The sequence below is a fragment of the Copadichromis virginalis genome, linkage group LG6 (genome assembly GCF_057382275.1).
Source record: "Copadichromis virginalis isolate Kocher_CV1m ecotype Utaka linkage group LG6, C_Virginalis_male_GT1.1, whole genome shotgun sequence".
NCBI lineage: Eukaryota > Metazoa > Chordata > Actinopteri > Cichliformes > Cichlidae > Copadichromis > Copadichromis virginalis.
The window spans coordinates 37,611,922-37,634,335 of NC_140623.1; positions in this window are offsets into that span (position 1 = coordinate 37,611,922).

Here is a 22,414-nt window from a genome sequence, read left to right on the forward strand (position 1 = left end):
CAAACGTTTACTATAGGTCTTTACCAGGTTTGCACACACAGTAGCTGGTATTTTGGCCCATTCCTCCATGCAAATGCTTCTTACGGAGCCACTCCTTTGTTGCCCGGGCGGTGTGTTTTGGATCATTGTCATGTTGGAAGACCCAGCCTCGTTTCATCTTCAAAGTTCTCACTGATGGAAGGAGGTTTTGGCTCAAAATCTCACGATACATGGCCCCATTCATTCTGTCCTTAACACGGATCAGTCGTCCTGTCCCCTTGGCAGAAAAACAGCCCCATAGCATGATGTTTCCACCCCCATGCTTCACAGTAGGTATGGTGTTCTTGGGATGCAACTCAGTATTCTTCTTCCTCCAAACACGACGAGTTGAGTTTATACCAAAAAGTTCTACTTTGGTTTCATCTGACCACATGACATTCTCCCAATCCTCTGCTGTATCATCCATGTGCTCTCTGGCAAACTTCAGACGGGCCTGGACATGCACTGGCTTCAGCAGCGGAACACGTCTGGCACTGCGGGATTTGATTCCCTGCCGTTGTAGTGTGTTACTGATGGTGACCTTTGTTACTTTGGTCCCAGCTCTCTGCAGGTCATTCACCAGGTCCCCCCGTGTGGTTCTGGGATCTTTGCTCACCGTTCTCATGATCATTTTGACCCCACGGGATGAGATCTTGCGTGGAGCCCCAGATCGAGGGAGATTATCAGTGGTCTTGTATGTCTTCCATTTTCTGATGATTGCTCCCACAGTTGATTTTTTCACACCAAGCTGCTTGCCTATTGTAGATTCACTCTTCCCAGTCTGGTGCAGGTCTACAATACTTTTCCTGGTGTCCTTCGAAAGCTCTTTGGTCTTGGCCATGGCGGAGTTTGGAGTCTGACTGTTTGAGGCTGTGGACAGGTGTCTTTTATACAGATGATGAGTTCAAACAGGTGCCATTCATACAGGTAACGAGTGGGGGACAGAAAAGCTTCTTACAGAAGACGTTACAGGTCTGTGAGAGCCAGAGATTTTCCTTGTTTGAGGTGACCAAATACTTATTTCCACCCTAATTTACGAATAAATTCTTTACAAATCCTACCATGTGAATTCATGGATTTTTTTTTCACATTCTGTCTCTCACAGTTGAAGTGTACCTCTGGTGCAAATTACTGACCTCTGTCATCATTTTAAGTGGGGGAACTTGCACAATCGGTGGCTGACTAAATACTTTTTTGCCCCACTGTATACACACCCTGCCGTTCACACATGTATGGCACACCCATGCAGACTTCCTCCTTTGCTTTCTTATCCCTGGCTACCTCATCAGTCTACATGAGCCCACACACACTCTCACAAAAACACTCCCATATCCTTGGGCTCTATTCCCCAGCCACCTCATCAGGCCAGAGCAGACAGCTATTACAGTGTGCGCTTCAATGCCTATTTCTACTCCTATCTCTTTCCTTATCTGTTGGCAGGAGAGGTCTGCAACAACCTACTGACCGGAGACGTAGCCTCGCTGCCCTGTTGACCGGAATGCATTTTGTGAACATTTAGCAGAATGCATTCTAGCTTTTCACACAACAAACTCCATTCAACAGCTGTTCATTTGATTCATTTCACCTCATGTCAGGCAGGGTTGGCATTGTGCTTGCCATCTAGGTCAAATATGTTTCTAGATCATGTCAATAAGATTTCAGCTCACTATAAAGAAATGATTTCATTTCTAATTTGAGCAGAAAAAAACCCCATTTAGAATCAAAAATTTATCCATCAAACTTACTGGTTGCATAATAAATCGTAATAAATTCAAAGATTAATCTTTAATTAAATTACTTATGGAACTTACTGTAAATGTTTTCAAAGTCAGAACAAAGCATTTTTAATTAGATTTCTGGTTAGACAAACAATGATTAATTAATCAGTCAGACTCAGCTCATCAGAAAATGAGGAGTGTGAAAAACAGGCACTCTATTTTCAATCATGCTGTTGTTAGTTTTTCTCAGGTTGTATTAGACACGGAGTCGAGACCCTCTTTTACAAGACTGTAGAAAGACTGATAGAAATGTAATTATTTGCTTTTTTCATTACTTTACTTTCTTCTAGGTTGCAGTAGGAGTTGCACATGGTTTGCCTAAAGCTGCAGTACAGTTACAAGGTATTGCTTTTTGATATGGTCACCATGTCAGATTAGGCACAGATTATGCAGTTGTAAATTATTTGCTACAGTTGGCAGAGACAAATGACTACATGTTGTATCTCAAGCAATCATAGCTTCCTGTTTTTCACACCCTACACAATGTATTTGGATAGGAGAAGCCAGGATCCAAATACAAGAAACAAAGATGAAAACAGACAACAGCATCAGTGATACAAGCACGGACAGATGATGGTGGTTGTCGGGGAAAGCACTGAAAGCAAAAAAAAAAAAAGGCAACTCCAGTCCAGATCGTTTGCCAGCTGTCATAAACAATGACATAGTTCTTTTGGTATTACAAAGGTCTATATCTATTTATTTCTGTGTTGATATATTTGCTTCAAACCTTTTTCGCAAACTTGTTTAAATAATCATTATGTTTTAGGTTTTAACATTGACTCTTGGTCAACATACTGTAATGAAGCAGGCATTTTTATATGTTTATTTTTAAAGCTACACTGATTAATATTTGTTAGAAGACTGATGAATGAGTATATATACCCAAGAAATCCATTTTATCTTACTTAAAAAAAACAAGCACAACAATTATTAGTATGTTCACAAACTGCATCTAGCACAATCACAATCAGTTCTCTGGGTTGTGTCCTTTCAGGACAGAAAAAAAGTAAAACAAACAAAAAGAGTTATGGCCGAGATAACAATTGCTCTGCTTTTCTGTAACACAACAGACACATGGTCACAGGGCCTGGAACGTTTTGCCCTCAGCCACCTTCTCATTCTAAATTCTGGACAGGAAGTAGTGAGTTGGTAACCTGGGGTGACGGAATCAGGCCTCTGACTCACACACCCTGACCTCAAGGGAGGGAACAACCCAGTGAGGACAGAGCTCAGCCTCCAGTGCTAGGCTACTGCAACGTGCCTGACAGAAACAAACAGGCTAACCACAGGAAGAAAAAAAACAACAACAACACATCACGGAGAGCATTTAAAAAGCCCCCCCCCCCCCCCCAATAAATAAATAAATAAATAAATACAAGATGAAAAGAAGGTGGCTTGATGTTCATACTGTACATTAGTGGAACAAGAAATGGCATTCATGTAGAAATATAAGGGGAAGTAAAATATATTAATAGTTGTTGAAATTGAATTTGAAATAAATAGTGTAAATAATGTAAGACATATGAGTAGCAAATGCATCGCTGTATAAGAGAAAACTAACAGGAAGTGCATAAGTGCCAAAAATGCTAAGAAAAAAAGGATGATGCCTACCCTGTCCCCAGCTGTCACAAAACAGCTTAAAACAGTAACAGTAAAATAAAAACAGAATATACCTGACCAGCTAGGGAAAAAAGCAAGAAAGAGCTTGGTCTATAGGAAAGAGAAACTTGAATTGCTGACTCAAAGCCTGGCATTCATTTCAAGGAGATGTGTCAAGCGGAGGGAGAGGGTGTTGCTGAGGGCATAGAGGTCTGCTGTAGGGTGGTGAAACAACAAAGCTAGTAACCTCTAGAGACCAACCTTATCTGACGCCTTGTCTCTCCCCCTCCCCACCTCCCAACCCTGCAGTTGCAGGTGCAGATGCCAAGTGAACATGAGGGCAGGCTTTTATATTTTTTTTCTTTGCAGTCATGCCCCCTCAGAAGAACACCTGGTCCCCACAGAGGAAAGGATAGAATAGGGGGAAGGGTTGATCTGGTGATAACTATCCCCTATGTATGTCTACTTATTTGCCCATTTTTCCCATTTCTTTTCACCTTCCACAAATTCAGGCCCTGTCTCCTCTGCCTCTCTCCCTTCTTCTTTCCTCTCCTGTTCTGCTATCTGGCTCTCAGCTGTCAGACTTAGAAATTGCAGGCGAGACAGGGGTCCTCTGCTGTTGGAGACGTGCAAGAAAAGACAGAGATCTTCAGTCGCACAGTCTCAGTTACATTTGACACACATATAAATGTAACATTTAGACCAGTCCTCACTTGCCAACCTGTGCATCTCTTGTTTTGTGTATGATAAAACAATCAAAAGAAAATGGATATAATCACTACTATTTTAGCTAAAATGACATTTGCTACTTATGAGACTTGCAAGGGCTCTTGATTTTGTCTGCACTCTCTCACTGTGGCCCACATTATGTGTATGAGAAAACATTAGAAAAACAAATTTTCTAGAGAGATATTTTATGTTAATTGCAATCAAATTTGAATGAGGTTGAAGCGTTATAATTGTGATTCAGTGATGAGCTCATTCTCAGAATAGCTGAAAAATAAATAAATAAAATAATCCCAGTTAAAATATTCAGTAAACACAGTTAACAGCAGTTTAATAGTATGGTAAATAAAAATGCACATTTATTAGGTGTTTGAATGTCTTCCTGCCATAGGTTATAACAGGTGCCGGGTGTAACATGTTCCAAAGTATAGCACGTTAATATTGTGTCCTGTTCTCCTAGAGTGTTGTCTGTCTCCTAGAACCTCTTCCATGCTCTTCTGACAATGGATCATATTGATGTACCATCCTGGAGGAGTTGGACTACCTGTGCAACATCTGTAGATTCCAGGTATTATCTCATGCAACTAACAGTGAAACTGACCCTAGCCAAATGTGAAACTGGTTTAAAACAGTTTCACTGGTTTAAAACAGCCAGAAAAGAGAAGAGGGAGGTGGAAAATGTCAGCAGCCTCCAACTGCAAAACCATTCCCAGTGGACTAGTTGTTCATTTCATTAACACCACTGAAACTGATTAATAACATTATCTGCTATTTTTGTGTTGATATGCTAACTGACCACATCAATATCCAAGACTGTTCATTTATTTACTTATAGCAGTGTACTCGTTTGTAACAAGATGGCATAAAGGAGGAATTTAGTGAAGGAATCTACTGTAAGCATCAACATCTTAAACTGAAATTAATCTCTGCTACACAAACCTAACACTGACCATGAACATCATACCCACTGTGCACCAGTCCAAAATAGAGCTTTACACACAGTATAGAAAACAAATCTGTTTGTTTTACTTTAAAATTCTCACTATTTTAATGCAAACTTGTAATAAGTTAGTATATCTCAGTTTGTTCTCCAGAATGTTTCACAATGTTAAAAAAAAAAAAAAACTTCCTGTCATATACAGATCCAATATCTGATTTAAAAATATTGACGACTGCCAGTGCTACACTTCAGCCTCCTAGTAGCTACACCTATATATTATTTTTAAAATCCTATGTTGTCATTGTTCTCAAGTTCTTCTCAAGTTATCACATTGACAAGATTTTTTAGAAAACTTCACCTCTGACCGCTGAGGTCAAAGTCACCAGGATTCAAACTCATCTGAGATTTTTAGCAGATGCATCTATAGTATCAGTTTCAAACTCTTATATTACCTCTTTCATAAGTTGTCACATTCACAAAATTTTCAGAAAACTTGACCTCCAGCCTTGACCTTGAGATCGAGCTCAGTAAGATTTTTAGGAGATACAACTATGGTATCAATTTAAAACTCCTATTTTGCCTCGTTCTCGAGTTATAGCATCCACAAACTTGAGTGTCCATGCCGCCCGTCTGTCTAAATGACTCCCAATGGGGTGACAACAATACCCCATCATCTTTTCATGGCTGAGAGGTAAAAACTGAGGACATTGCACATAAGCTTTAGAGTTCCCGTTTACAAATGCCACTCAGCAGTTCTTTCCTTTGAATATAACCTCCCTTGTTTCGCTCCTGTCCTGTCTTTCTGACATCTTTCTCCATCTCTCATCCTTTTCTCTCCCTGGGAAATACAGTAGATGTAGCTTTAGGTAGCAGACACAGTGTGTGACAAACTGCATTTGTGTAACAAATTTGTGTTTGCTGAGATTTGGTGAGCCATTAAAAATGTTGTATTTGAAATCAATTGCCACAACACATTAATCCATTTACGCTCAATCCTCTTCTGTAGTGCTAGCTAGATGCTGAAGTAACACGATGACAACTTGACAACTATACACTATATGTGTCGCGCTGCTCCTAAATAATGCTCCATCAAATGACGTCTGATGTACCGCCGGTGTGCCAGCATCCCGTGACACACCGGCCCCGCCTACCTGTGCTGAAAACAGAAGCAAACCCATGACACCACACCAGAGAAATCCCACCAACTCCTAATATAAGTGATGGATACAGCTATACGATTGTTTAGTTTTTATGTTACTCTCCATTTAGACTCGAATTGGCATGTTTGAAGTAATATCCTCAAATTCCTCAAACCGAAAGTAACAAGCCTGTTTTGAAAATGTAAGGAGTAGAAAATATAGGTATTTGTGTAAAAAGTTGTCAGAAAAATAAACACTCAAATAAAAAAATTCTACTTAGATACAATTATTTGGTGCTTGTACTTGCCTTTTCTGTTCTGTCAGTACACTATTTTCTCCTTAACGCGTGAGCCAGTCTAAACGAAATTTTGCACGATCATTGTGACACATATAGTGATTATTAGCATCTATATGTTTTTAAAAAAATATTTATGATAAGTGACAGTTCCCAATATAAAGCATCTTGAAGCAACTGTTGTTGTGACTTTGCACTATATAAATAAAACAGAATTCAATTTAATTGAATTTTGGGGATTTTCCTATATATTTTGCTAATTTCATCATCCCCTTGTGTGCAATGTTACGTTCTCTGTTTGAACTTATCATATCACGTTCAATGTAGATTACCGATGTGTAACTTAGGTCACCATTTTTATTTATTTTTTTTAAATATGTGACTTTTTTTTTTCACCACAGAGTATGGATAGACAAACTTGCAGTACTGTAACCTCCATTTCTGTCTGTACCTTTTTCTATAGTACAATCACTGTGATGATCACTTTAAATTCTCTTTGGGCTACTTATCAACTTTGGGTTATGTTGTTAGTTTTGTGTTCACATTTTGTGGAACTGTAACCAAAGGTTTATATTCTTAACTGGTAATGCGTCTCAGGTCATTTTATGGAGTAACACGATAATAATGTAATAAGTAATGAGTACTGTAATTAATTTCTTTCTCTGGTGATTGCTTAAGTAAGATACTGAATTACTTTTGAGAAAAATAACAAGCAACGTACAATACATTAATTTGATTTAAGTAATGACCTCAACACTATCAGATGGATATAATTTTGATGTCTGAAAAGTGAAGCCATTTCAGGAGGCCAAAATGGGTCATCTTCCTTGCTTATAAAGCAAAGTCTGATTGTATAGACAGTTATAAAACAAAAACTTATCACTTATAAGCTCAGCAAACTCATTGGCGATGAGCTTATTCTCTCGCTTTCTAGGTTTCAATCCTGTTGAACAAAATATAATGCTTGTTTTACACTAAATCAAATGATAAAACACTACTTTAGAATACCATCAAAGTTGTTACAGCCATCATTTTTAGCGATTATATATTGTTAGAAGGTCACATGAATTCACTGGATCTGGCAGTTTGGATCTAGTCTAGTTACTGTGTCACACTATTCTATACTTTGGGCAGTGAGGCATGTAAGTCGTTTCTTCTGCTTGCAGACACTAAGACATGAGAATGATGCTAACATTTTTATCCAATTGTCAAAGTGAGCATAAAGAAAGTTAACAAATTGAATGAAAATACAATATAAAATGTGTGACGAATTATATAGGGATAGTTAGAAATTAGGTAACTATGAGACCTCTGAACAGCATCAGTGTTTTATTTTTAAGTCACATATGAACTACTCACTATAGTGCTATTTTTCTGGTAAGTGATAGACTTGGATATATTAGATCAAATGGGAATATCTAACCAGTGAGCTCACAGCCCATTCAATATCAGCGTGACATGCTGACAAGATCAAAGAAAACCTACACACTGTCTGAACTTTGTTCTGCATTTTTTTCAGACGGCGTGTTAGGCAGACTACTTACTTGTTGCTCAATCATCAAAAACAGGACCTGCTCTATTGATGATATGGTTCAGAACTGATGTAACCAAAAGCCCAAAATATATGCCTCAGAGTTGATCAAAGTCTTTTTCTGCACAATACACAATACAGAATATCAGTGAAGCTGCTCCACTGGGGGCATTATGATAAAGGGAAATCTAGGTTCAGGTTTTTATCATGAACTCTGTTTCCCTGGGTCTTTTCCCGTGTTGTAGTTCTGTGTCTTATTTTGAAAGAAATATTTACGCATTACCATAGCGACCAGAGAGCATTAAGGGGCAGAGAGGAGGATATTACTCTCAATGTTGTTGGTTTCAGGAGGATGCTGCTAATAATAATAATAATGGATTGGATTTACATAGCGCTTTTCAAGGCACCTAAAGCGCTTTACAATGCCATTATTCATTCACTCTCACATTCACACACTGGTGGAGGCAGTTACAGTTGTAGCCACAGCTGCCCTGGGGCAGACTGACAGAAGCGAGGCTGCCATATCGCGCCATCGGCCCCTCTGGCCAACACCAGTAGACAGTAGGGTAAAGTGTCTTGCCCAAGGACACAACGACCAGGACAGAGAGCCCAGGGATCGAACCAGCGACCTTCCGGTTACTGATGCGCAACAGAAAATATTTGGAGAGACCTAAGACGCCAAAAATCAGCCAAGAAACCAAGATTTAGTGAGCTCCTGTAAAGAGGTGTGGGCAGAGTCCCTCCTGAGATGTTTGCAATCCTGGTCACTACACTACAAGAAATATTTTGTGCTTCTCAACAAGTGATCCACCATCATAAAATTAGAGATGTTTGATGGTTGTGAGTGAGTGGCCAAACTTACAAATTCCACATGGGGGCACATAATTATTCTCCCAAATGGACAACAAACTGTAGCTTGCTTGTTTAATTCTGTCATAAAAACCAAAACGTGTCTAGACAGAACATAATGTAATCACTATTTATTGACTAAAAAAATGGTATTAATATTTACAGTTACTTTTAGAAGATTCTCCTCAACTGTTCAGTCACTGGATGATTCCTCTTCTGTCCATTGTGATCCACAAACTCACCTTTAATAAGAAGATTGTAATGTAAGTCCTTTTTGTAAAAGCTTACAGCCACAAAATATTTCATTGTTCTATTAGGACACTGTATCTTCCTCAATTTATGTTCCCTTTTTTGAAAAGCATTACCACCATGAAATACTATACTGTACAGAGACACAGTTGTTTAATAGTAATGCATAATTCCTCTTAGGCTTATATGGCTCAAGGCTCTTTCTTCCCTTCCTGAGGTGTCGTCAGTGGGCCTTTGATGGAAAAACATGGTGTGTTAAGAAAAAAGGGAGCAAATGAGCATTTATGTTTTTATTCCTGCTGAGTATTGTATTGTTAAATGCTAATGGGAGATCAAAGTGGGTCTTTGTTCTGTGAAACATTTGTTGAAGTCTTGTCTACTTACTGTTTACGTTGGAAAGGAAATAAACTTTTCTTTTGACAACAGTTTCTAAAGGAAAACCAGAAAAATTGTAGATTGAGGCATGTACATCTGCTGAAAATGTATACACAAAAGAAGAGACTGAGACACAAGCAGTGGAGGGAAAAATTGATATCTCATACTGTCAGTCACAATGGGAAACCCCTTGTGTGATACCCCTGTGGCACTTTACCCCCACATTGCCAGTGGAGACAAGAGGAAACAAGCTCATATGCATATTAAGGAAACACAAACTCGAGTACATGTACAATGAATATATCACACTGAAAAGGTCTCATCTAGTCTGTGTGTGTGTGTGTGTGTGTGTGTGTGTGTGTGTGTGTGTGTGTGTGTGTGTGTGTGTGTGTGTGTGTGGCTATTCAGCTACTTCATTTACTTTAGAGAGTGAATTGTGCAATATTTCTTTTACAGTACATTTTCAAACCAAAGGCTAAGGCCATCTATTGCTATACTGTATTCTGCGGACCGTCTCTTTCTTCCTCTTTCGCACATGTGCACATGCACACATAAAATTACACAAATCACAGGTTTCCTATTCACAGTCATTGTGTATTACTTGCAGCAAGCATTAACAGTGTCAAAAATGACGTGACTTTCTCCTATTTAATAACACTGACTAACATCAGAGGTAATGGAGTGAATGGATGCAGCTTGACTTTAAAGATAATACTTTCAAACGAGACTCCCCAGACCCCAGTCAAATGGAGCTAGTATATCAAAAGACTCCCCATTACAGTAACTATGCATCTCCTGTGGTTTCCTCTCACTGTATTGCCACTTAAAATATGTAGCAACAAGGAATAAGGTGACAAGGCTACCTCTTGGCAGTCTGGGTCTGTCTGAATTTCAAAGAAGCTCTTTGAAAGGAGGTTGTTTTTATTGGAAGCATGAGTTGGTGCAAAAATAAGGGCCAAAAAAGAGAAGAATTGATTCTGTTGGTATTGCTGGAAAAGCAAGAGAAAATGGGCTATAGAAGAATTTTTTCTGACTTAGTCTATATTTTGTTGTCTGTGCACCACATCTGTTTTGTACCAAGTTGAAAAGAAATCAACAGCCTTTTCCCCTTTTTCTCTTTGTATTTAATTTCACTCAGCCTTTGAGGTTCTGATGAGTGAATAACCATGAATAACCAATAGAGAATGAAAAAGCTAGAAACGTCAAATGTCTCCTTACCTGGGGTGGCAGAATTGGAGCTGCATGGTTCAAACTTTTTAGGCATAATCAAGCATTCTAGGTTTTATCGACAAACACAAGAACACAAACAACAAACAACCCTACAGGAGCACTGAGAGCAAAAACGTGTCAGCCAACCAGAAGCGGGTCTCTAAGGTTACATGTTGTATTTAATCCCCTGAACCCCCAATAGGCCCGATGGAAGAATTTTGTTGATGTCTTGGGCTGTCTACATTGTGTGTGTGTGTGTGTGTGTGTGTGTGTGTGTGTGTGTGTGTGTGTGTGTGTGTGTGTGTGTCCAGTTCCTTCCCTTGAGCCACAGTTAAACTCCTGTGACATCAGCAGCCATGTCTTATTTCCTTATTACAAAGGTCCCACTGTAACGCAGTGTGTCAGAGCAGGGACTTCTTTCTCACAAGCACACACATGCTCATTAGCACACATAGTGTATCTCCATCTCACACGTACATGTGCACACACACACACACCTACAGACACACACACATGCGCATGCACGCGCACGCACACACACACACACACATACGGACACACACACATTCATCAGAAGGAGTAAGCAGTAGATCAGAAAAAGGCACAAAAACAAATTAAACCAAGCACAAGATAGGCCTTTCATTATAATTACCATATTCAATAAAACACAGATTAGATAAAGGAAGAGAAGCTCTGGGAAGGAGGAAAGGGTTTCTGTCTGGGTGTGTGTGTGTGTGTGTGTGTGTTTGTGTGTGCATGAGTGTAGGTGTCTAGGTCAGTGTATATGTGTGTGTGTGTGTGTGTGTGTGTGTGTGTGTGTGTGTGTGTGTGTGTGTGTGTGTGTGTGTGTGTTTGTGTGTGCATGAGTGTAGGTGTCTAGGTCAGTGTATATGTGTGTGTGTGTGTGTCTGTCTGTATTTGAGCATATTCCTTCACAGACTTGAAAGATGAGTAGAAGACTGTGCATAATTTACACTGTACTTTTCAAAGAGGCCAATATTCCACAGATGGTACAAATTATGGTGGATGTGCTCCTCCACTCAGTTTTACTCAAGCATCTAAAGTCTCTCTAAAGTACCGAACCTGCTGTAATTATAACATCCAATCAATTCTAAACTAATTTTAGGTTTGGCAGTTAGCTGCATGGCTGTTTTGTAGAGTTATATTTTTTCCAAGTTAGTTAACTTTGCAAGTATAAAGTTATTTACACTCACTTGATAGGCTGCATGAATTTAGTTTTATAATATATCCAAAGAGTAGGAATTTGATTAATCTGTTATCTTTCAATCATTTTTGCTTTTTAAACATTTACATTTCCTACTGCATATTTCTTTGTGTACAATCAAACATAATTACAATGTTGCACCAGAAAAGTGGGACAATATTTTTGTTTAATGGCAGTTACAATACCTTAAATGTACATGTACTCAGGTGTACAAACATTATTGCATTATTTCAATTATCTTATACAGGACAAGAATTCTTTAGCCAAGTAGCGCTGTCTTGTGCTGGACTGATATTACTATCATATATCATTTGTCTCATTTGATAATGAAGCTACTGTTAGCTGAAAAAGAAGAGTGCATGAAGGTGTGACAGCTCTAGATATATCTCGGAAAAACAAATAATTTGTTTTTCTGAGATACAGTGGGGCAAAAAAGTATTTAGTCAGCCACCGATTGTGCAAGTTCCCCCACTTAAAATGATGACAGAGGTCAGTAATTTGCACCAGAGGTACACTTCAACTGTGAGAGACAGAATGTGAAAAAAAATCCATGAATTCACATGGTAGGATTTGTAAAGAATTTATTCGTAAATTAGGGTGGAAAATAAGTATTTGGTCACCTCAAACAAGGAAAATCTCTGGCTCTCACAGACCTGTAACGTCTTCTGTAAGAAGCTTTTCTGTCCTCCACTCGTTACCTGTATGAATTGCACCTGTTTGAACTCATCATCTGTATAAAAGACACCTGTCCACAGCCTCAAACAGTCAGACTCCAAACTCCGCCATGGCCAAGACCAAAGAGCTTTCGAAGGACACCAGGAAAAGTATTGTAGACCTGCACCAGACTGGGAAGAGTGAATCTACAATAGGCAAGCAGCTTGGTGTGAAAAAATCAACTGTGGGAGCAATCATCAGAAAATGGAAGACATACAAGACCACTGATAATCTCCCTCGATCTGGGGCTCCACGCAAGATCTCATCCCGTGGGGTCAAAATGATCATGAGAACAGTGAGCAAAGATCCCAGAACCACATGGGGGACCTGGTGAATGACCTGCAGAGAGCTGGGACCAAAGTAACAAAGGTCACCATCAGTAACACACTACAACGGCAGGGAATCAAATCCCGCAGTGCCAGACGTGTTCCGCTGCTGAAGCCAGTGCATGTCCAGGCCCGTCTGAAGTTTGCCAGAGAGCACATGGATGATACAGCAGAGGATTGGGAGAATGTCATGTGGTCAGATGAAACCAAAGTAGAACTTTTTGGCATAAACTCAACTCGTCGTGTTTGGAGGAAGAAGAATACTGAGTTGCATCCCAAGAACACCATACCTACTGTGAAGCATGGGGGTGGAAACATCATGCTATGGGGCTGTTTTTCTGCCAAGGGGACAGGACGACTGATCCGTGTTAAGGACAGAATGAATGGGGCCATGTATCGTGAGATTTTGAGCCAAAACCTCCTTCCATCAGTGAGAACTTTGAAGATGAAACGAGGCTGGGTCTTCCAACATGACAATGATCCAAAACACACCGCCCGGGCAACAAAGGAGTGGCTCCGTAAGAAGCATTTGAAAGTCCTGGAGTGGCCTAGCCAGTCTCCAGACCTCAACCCCATAGAAAATCTGTGGCGGGAGTTGAAAGTCCGTGTTGCTCGGCGACAGCCCCAAAACATCACTGCTCTCGAGAAGATCTGCATGGAGGAATGGGCCAAAATACCAGCTACTGTGTGTGCAAACCTGGTAAAGACCTATAGTAAACGTTTGACCTCTGTTATTGCCAACAAAGGTTATGTTACAAAGTATTGAGTTGTATTTTTGTTATTGACCAAATACTTATTTTCCACCCTGATTTACGAATAAATTCTGTACAAATCCTACCATGTGGATTCATGGATTTTTTTTTTCACATTCTGTCTCTCACAGTTGAAGTGTACCTCTGGTGCAAATTACTGACCTCTGTCATCATTTTAAGTGGGGGAACTTGCACAATCGGTGGCTGACTAAATACTTTTTTGCCGCACTGTAAATCTATACATTATAATAGGCTTATAATGACTACTCTTAGTTGCAACACTTGAAAAGTGAGCATATCTGTTGAAATACTGACTAACCACTTTATGCATAAAATGTCAGAAATAAAGGAAAGAAAATGTCCATCAAAGATTTCAAGAGCCTAAGTCGATGAAATGCAAAGATCAATAAATTTACATACATGTGAAACTGGAACCACAAAGTTGACATAACCACACAAATTTTGCTTGATAAATAATTGTAATATTTAAATTTAAACATTCACATAAAATATTGTCATACAGAACACTATATTGTTTAAGGGCTAATTTGGCCTTTGAATTTGAAACATCGCCAAAAGCACCCTTGATATCCTTTTAGTCCTTAGAGATAAACACTATATGTACTAAATGCATTGCTGTTATTCCTGTCATTTTGGTAATGTTGTGATTTAACAGATGACAAGACATCAGACATGACATGACTGTGACAGAATTGTTAACAAGAAAATAAAGAATGGATTATTATAACTTTAAAATTGAAGTAATGTATCCTTGTTGAAATTGGTTTGTACATTCACGACAATTTAAACCAAATTAGAAAAATAGATGGTAAAAGCCCTGGTACTGCTATGACAAAATATAATTTTTGTCATAGCAGCCTCCAATGTCATGCATTGGGGGCAATTTGGGGCTTAGGATCTTGCCCAAGGCGATAATTGAAACACCAACCATTCGATCAGTAGATAACACATTCTACCTCCTGAACCACAGCCTCCACAAAGATATGTAACATGTAAAAATAGTTTTTTATATATACCTTTTTATGTTTGTTTGTTTGTTTGTTTGTTTGTTTGTTTGCTTTGGCTGAGTCAGAGCTGTGCAACAGCATGGCCAATAGCCTATTAAATATAGAATTACCAGCTGTGCATATAATGTAAATACTAGACATATGATTATACCTTAGGTCTTTGTAACAGTAATTTTCACAAAGGCCTAAAATGTGTGGTTCCTAATCTATGTGTGAAAAAAGAAAACATTGTAAGTGAATATCACAGCTAAACAGAGCTAACAGTCACATACTGACAGACAGCTAGCTAACAGCAGAGTTGCTGAATGGCAGTGTATTTCATTGACTGGTTACAGATTTATGCTGCACACTGTTTAACATTTAAGGTATTGTAACTGCCATTAAACAAGTTTGCACTGTGGGACTGAACTGCATCTAGATTCTAAGTGTATTTAAAATGCTGCAATTAAAACAATTTAGTGTTATCCATTCCAGCTAAATCAGCCCTGATCCCTTTTCAAAGACTATTCCAATACAACCATTAAATGGTGCCATCCATTTAATTTAAAATTTTACACAATGTTAATAGTCTACACTCACAGTAAACCTACAGAAAGTAAAGTCATTTTTGAGTCAGTGTTATAAGCAATAGTGACATTTATTGAATCATAGGAATCAAAACTATTTGACATAATAATCAAAATTGAAAGCAAAACTAATAATTTAAAAAAAACCATATAAACTAACTGAAAGGCTCTTTTTTCTATTTAAAGTCAGCATGATATAAAATTCCCCTTGCAGTCAGTCAATTCTTCAAGCTTGGGTCCTTTAACACAGGCCTTGGAGCTTGAGGGACCTGCGAAGTATCTTAGCTGTTCCTGGGACTGCACGTTTCTGGACATAGATCTCTGATGTTGTTCCTGGGATCTGTTGGAGCCACTCACCTAGCTTAGGAGTCACTGCACCTAGTGCTCTGATTACAACTGGGACCACTGTTACCTTCACCCTCCACATCTTCTCGAGCTTTTCTCTGAGCTCTTGGTACTTCTAAAGCTTCTCGTGTTCCTTCTTCCTGATATTGCTGTCATTCGGTATTGCTACATCTATCACTATGGCCGTCTCTCTCCACTTGTCCACCACTACTATGTTTCGTTGGTTAGCTATCAGCAATTGGTCTGTCTGTATCTGGAAGTCCCACGGAATCTTGGCTTAGTCATTCTCCCACTTTGACCTCAGAACTTCCAGGCCATACTCGCCACAGATGTTTCTGTATGCTATGCCGGCCACTTGGTTATGGCGTTCCATGTATGCTCTGCCTGCTAGCATCTTGCACCATGATGTTATGTTGTCTCAAGGGCATCTTTACACAGCCTGCACCTGGGGTCTTGCCTGGTGTGATAGACCCCAGCCTCTATGGATCTTGTACTCAGAGCTTGTTCTTGTGCTGCCATGGTTAGTGCCTCTGTGCTGTCTTTCAGTCCAGCTTTGTCCAGCCACTAGTAGGATTTCTGATTGTCAGTCACTTCCTCTATAAGCTGTGTGCAGGGGCTTGTCCTTCCATGATGGTTCCTCCTCTTGCTCCTCTGCTTTCTTGGGTTTCTGCTGCCTGAGGTATTCACTAAGCACACAGTCAGTTCATGTTTGTTGTCTCATCCTGGACAGTGGTTCTGACACTCACCAGTCCTCTGCATTCTTTCGCTTAGCGTACAGTCTCAGGGTGCTCCCTCCATGTATGGTCAGGCGCGTCCTTGTATTGATGTCAGTGGCTTCTGTTTCCTGCTTTCGACATCTTATTATCGTAGTGGGGTAGCTGATCACTGGCAGGGTGTAAGTGTTGATTTCCCAGATCTTGCTCTTTCTATTTAGCTGACTCCTCAGGACTTGCCTTACCCTCTGCAGGTATTTACCCGTCTCAGTTGAAGGTATACCCAATCTGGTACTAGGGTAATGATAATGTTAATTCTTAAGTGTATTCTTTAGAATCATAATCAGAATACTTTATTAAACCCGGAGGAAATTATGGGGTCACAGTTGCTCCAAGACAGTAAGAACATTAATCTACTATAGTTAACCCTTTAAGACCTACCATAGAACCAAGTCCGCCAGAGCTTACTTTATATTTTTGCATGCTGTAGTGCCATTTTTGGGAGCATTTCAAGTTGCTATACATCAATACAACTGTTATAGCCCAAATTTTAATAAAAGTTATGCATTAAATCCATAGTAACCACGTAAATTGCAAAAAGTGCAATAAACTAGAGAAAAATTGAAAATTGTTTTTGTTTTTGTTTTTTTTTTCATATATGTCTAATTAGAGAAATTTAAGAGGCTTATCCCTCAAAAGTTTAAATACAAAAAAGTTGCAAAAAATAGTTTACAACAACAGGAAATTAATTTTGAGTGTCTTCATAGTTTTATTTTTGAGATACACCAATTTTTATATACTGCAGAAAAAACTAAAAACAATCCTATAATGCAAATTTGCAAAGAAAACAGCATGTGCATCAAAACAAACTATTTAAAGCAGTGCAATCTGAGTTCTAAGCATCCTAGAAACTATTCAGAAAAGCATAAAATCAAACATGACTTATAAAAACACCAGTATAGGCTTTTAAGGCCTACAAGTAAAAAACTACATTTTCCGCGAAAATGACATCACTTCCGGTTTCGGGGAAGTCATGGTGGACATGCAATCGTTTGCACTAACGTCTATTTCAATGTAGGAAGTGTTAGGAACAGCTGATCAGATTGGCAAAGTGTGTTTCTGGAATATTATGTTTTTGTTGCTGCAAGTGCTTTTTATGCAATTTTTGCAAAGCTATATGTGGAAGGAAACCATGACCTAGCACAAGCTGATGGCATGAGATGTAAGTACAACTCCTCTGGTTTCATATGCAAAATAAATTATTGCGCTAGCTTACGTTGTTCTGGTTCTACAGGGATTTAAAAATCCGACCCACTCCGACTGGCTTTAAAGGGTTGATTTAAAAATATAATACATTACAAAGTTACCAAAATATAACAAAATAGTCCAATAAATACAAATGCCTCTAATTATAAATATCCCAGTATGTTACACAAAACTGAATATATATAGTTGACAATGAGGCATACCATATTGACTTTGTAATTTTCTCTCTAGAGGATGTGATATTAACCCTTTACAGCCGATCGGAGCGGGCACGCTCTGTTTTGCGTAACTATTTTTAAATCCCGGTAGCACTGCAACCACGTAAGCTAGCGCCAAAATCTTTTTTGCATATGAAACCGGAGGAGTTGTACTTACATCTTATGCCATCAGCTTGTCCTAGGTCACGGTTTCCTTCCACATAAAGCTTTGCAAAAACTGCATAAAAAGCGCTTGCAGGAACAAAAACATAATATTCCAGAAACACGCTTTACCGATCCAATCAGCTGGTCATAACACTTCCTACGTTGGAATAGACGTCAGCGCGAACTTTTGCATTTCCGCCATTACCTGCCCGAAACCGGAAGTGACGTCATTTTCGCGGAAATGTAGTCTTTTTTACTATCAGGGCCTCAGGGCCTATACTCGTCTTTTTAAAAGTTATCTTTGACTTTATGACTTTCTGTGTCGTTTCTGGGATGCTTAGGACTCATATTGCACTGCTGGAAATAGTTTATTTTGATGCATATGCTGCTTTTTTGCAAATTTGCAGTATAATATTTATTTTCGTTTTTCCTGCAGTGTATAAAAATTGGTGTATTTCAAAAATAAAACTATGAAGACACTCAAAATAAATTTCCTGTGGTGGGAAACTATTTTGTGCAACTTTTTTGTATTTACAGTTTTGAGGGATAAGCCTCTTAAATTTCTCTAACTACAAACATATGTTAAAAAAGCAAAAACGATTTTCAATTTTTTTGTAGTTTATTGCACTTTTTTGCAATTTATGTAATTACTATGCACTTAATGAATACATATTATTAAAATCTGGGCTATAATGGTTGTATTGATGTATAGCAACTTGAAATGCTCCCAAAAATGGCTCCACAGCATGTAAAAATATGATATAAGCTCTGGCGGACTTGGTTCTATGGTAGGTCTTAAAGGGTTAAGTCATTTTTCTTGTAAATACAATGACTGTGTGTAGAGCTTAGCACTATCAAATGACCTATGCACAGTACAGTGCCTGAATACATCCTGTGTAGAGAGAGGACTGAAGCTGCTTCTGCTGATCTGCAGATCCTTCAGCGTCCCAGCTTCTGTTTTCTGCCTTGGGCCAACTGCTGTTGTGATTTGGTGCAAGAAAAATCTAATTGAAAAAAAAACTAACATAGTCTTAGTTGAGTGGCATGTCACATCCAGGTATTTTATGAACCTAGTAATTTAAAATAAACTAGAAATCACATCCTAAAATTTTAGACCCCCATATTTTGCATTAATCTGTTTATTTGTGTGTGTCTGTGTGTGGGTATGTATTTATGTATTACCACCCTGCGGTGATGCATTTCAGGGTGATTTATTTATTTGCTCCTTAAATTGTCAAACAAGGTCAAGCGCCCAAGTGACATTTTATCAAGACTTCTTTAGCCATTGTTTACACCCTAGCCAGACATGCACACAGATAGACACACAGGCCCACAGTCACACAGCCTTTTTATCTCCCAAACATTTACAAAGCTGTCGGTGCCCCCCTGCCAGCCAAAACTCAGCATGTCCTCCTTATAAAGTCAATGAATTTCATGCAACAGCCGTTGTGACATCTGACTATCAGTTAGAAGGGCTGTACAGTCCCATACTAATAAACCATAATCATCTCCCTGAAAAACACTCACAGCGAGACACTGAAATCCCTCCGTATGTATGCCAAACCATTTCCACATTCCAATTTCAGAAATACTCTTGTCTCTGCATTTCAAACACCGCCCAAGAATACACCTGCACAGATGCACACAGATATTGCCAATACTATGAAAGCAAGTACATGCTCAAAATGCACATATATAGACAGAGGCCCCTCCGAGTGCACACAAATTTTGTTCAGAAGTAAACACTGTTGATCAGTTTCATTCTCCTGGGTGGCTCATTGCAGCTAAGTCTCTTCCTCTGTGGGGTCTCCAACTGTGACTGAAGCAGAACTAATGCAGTTAGCCACAGAAGTCTGGCAGACGAAGTCATGAACATTGTGCTGTACCTGTGTGTGCCCACCCCACACACATACTTGCACATCCCTTCATTTTCCCTGGCACTAATGGATAAGCATGCCTGGAAATGGCAACAGGACTCTACATTGAAAAGGACATGATATTTTTTTTTCCCTGTGATATGTGTGGGCAATTTTGACTGCGTGAGTCCAGCTGGAATATTTTCTCTGATTTCAAGCTTGTATGGAAATGTATGTATGCTGCTGATTGGTGTGGGCAGTGATAAACACAGCTACACTAATGGGGTAAAAGTAAAAATAATAAAATGGAGTGTGCAGCATTTGGGAAAAAGGTTATGTTTTGCCCTAAGGTCAGAAGGATGACACTTTAACTAATTAGAGGGGCACTTGGGTCAACAACAAAAGTACTTTCAAGGTACTTAACCTGACCATACCAGGTGCCCCCTTTGCCACCAGCTATTATATTAAGGCAAAAATGGAGCGCAAAAATATCACATCAGTGCACACACATACCTGATAAATGAATGTTTAAGAAAACAATTTGGCAAAATGGTGACAATCGTCCATCCCCCGTGCATACCACTGCTGGAGGCACAGTCACAGTTAGAATAATCACTTCTTGAAAGGGTACTTCAGTAATTTAGTGTTGAAAATTTACAAAGTTGTGGGAATTGGTTGAACAGGTTTAAAATCAATGGTAAAGTCAATCAGTTAACGATTTTCTGCCTTTTTGTCTCTCAGATGGGTCAAAGATTAAAAGGCATTAGATCCTTCATGTCCAAAAAATACAAATTATGCTATATAATAATTCTTTATAAATACAAATATGTTAAAATACAAGCAATGCGATGCAGGTGTCCCTGGTCAAATTGACTTTAGATGCATTTTGCAACTGTTTTCACAGGAGTATATCACAAGGGGAGTAAGTTGACCTTTGTATGTAAAATAAACATAAATAAAAGCAGACAGACAAATAAAAAACAAATAATTTTCAAAACCCCATGTTTTGGTCTACAGAGAACTGCATGAAAACAAAACCACAAGAGGAGACAGTTTCCACAAATATTACAGAGCTCAAGAGATAATAAAACCAATAACAGGACTAGGAAATGGGGGGTTGGAGCGTGCCAGAGCAACCCAAGAACAAACTTAGATAATAAAGGAGCAGTTTACCAAGAATAGTTTTATGTTTATGCTTTATTTAATTAGGTTTTCATACTATGTATACATATTTTAAGCAAAAAATGTTTCTGTCCTTAACATGAACTCTACTTAATTTAGGAACGCTTCTGATTTAAGATCCGTCTAAAAATTCAGAAATACAACTCTTTGTCTAATACTTTGTGAAATTAGTGAAAAAACATGAATATTAATATAAAATATTAAAAATATTGTCCCATATTATATCCTTCGTTTTTACCTTGGGAACTAGTAACAAACAGCCGAATATTTCTTAGTATTTTTCATCCCAGACTACATTGAGAACATTGTCAGGTCTGAACAGAAAACTGTATGTATCTCAGCCTGTGATGGATTTCCGGAAAGGTACTTGAGTTTAAAAATGGAATGAAAAACCCAAGTCTCTGAAATGGAGTCATTGTTTTGTAGTACCTGTGAGAGGCACAGAACTCAGTGCAAAAGTGACTCTGAAACATGGTTAGTTTGAAGGGCTGATATTGATGATGGTGGTGGTGGGAAAAGAGAAGGGGAAGGGCAGGGTGTCAGTGAACTAGCTCCAAATAAATGGATTTCAAGCATAAAAACACATTTCTTTTTTAACAAGCTTTATAGCTGTGGTTAAATACAATCATCTAAAAATGCTAGTGAGCCTGTAATGCTTTGATGTGGAGACTGACTGATGTTTCTGTGTAATGTCCACCATCTTAGTTTAACCTAAGATTTGCTAATCATCTCTAAACTTAGACTACTGATTATACTAAAGAGAATACCAGTAGTTTTGCAAGTCATAAACTGCAGTATTTAAAAAAAAGTTTAAAAAAGATAATTAAAGGCCTACATGATAACTTTCTAATTTTAAATTATGAAATTCGTTAGAATTTTAAATTTGTGGACCTTGACCATCATTTCATATTAAAGCAGACATTTCTGACAGACTGACGGACATAATAAAGGGTGTCACTTCAATGTGATTCTATACACACAGCATATATACAGTGGGGCAAAAAAGTATTTAGTCAGCCACCGATTGTGCAAGTTCCCCCACTTAAAATGATGACAGAGGTCAGTAATTTGCACCAGAGGTACACTTCAACTGTGAGAGACAGAATGTGAAAAAAAAATCCATGAATCCACATGGTAGGATTTGTAAAGAATTTATTCGTAAATTAGGGTGGAAAATAAGTATTTGGTCACCTCAAACAAGGAAAATCTCTGGCTCTCACAGACCTGTAACGTCTTCTGTAAGAAGCTTTTCTGTCCCCCACTCGTTACCTGTATGAATGGCACCTGTTTGAACTCATCATCTGTATAAAAGACACCTGTCCACAGCCTCAAACAGTCAGACTCCAAACTCCGCCATGGCCAAGACCAAAG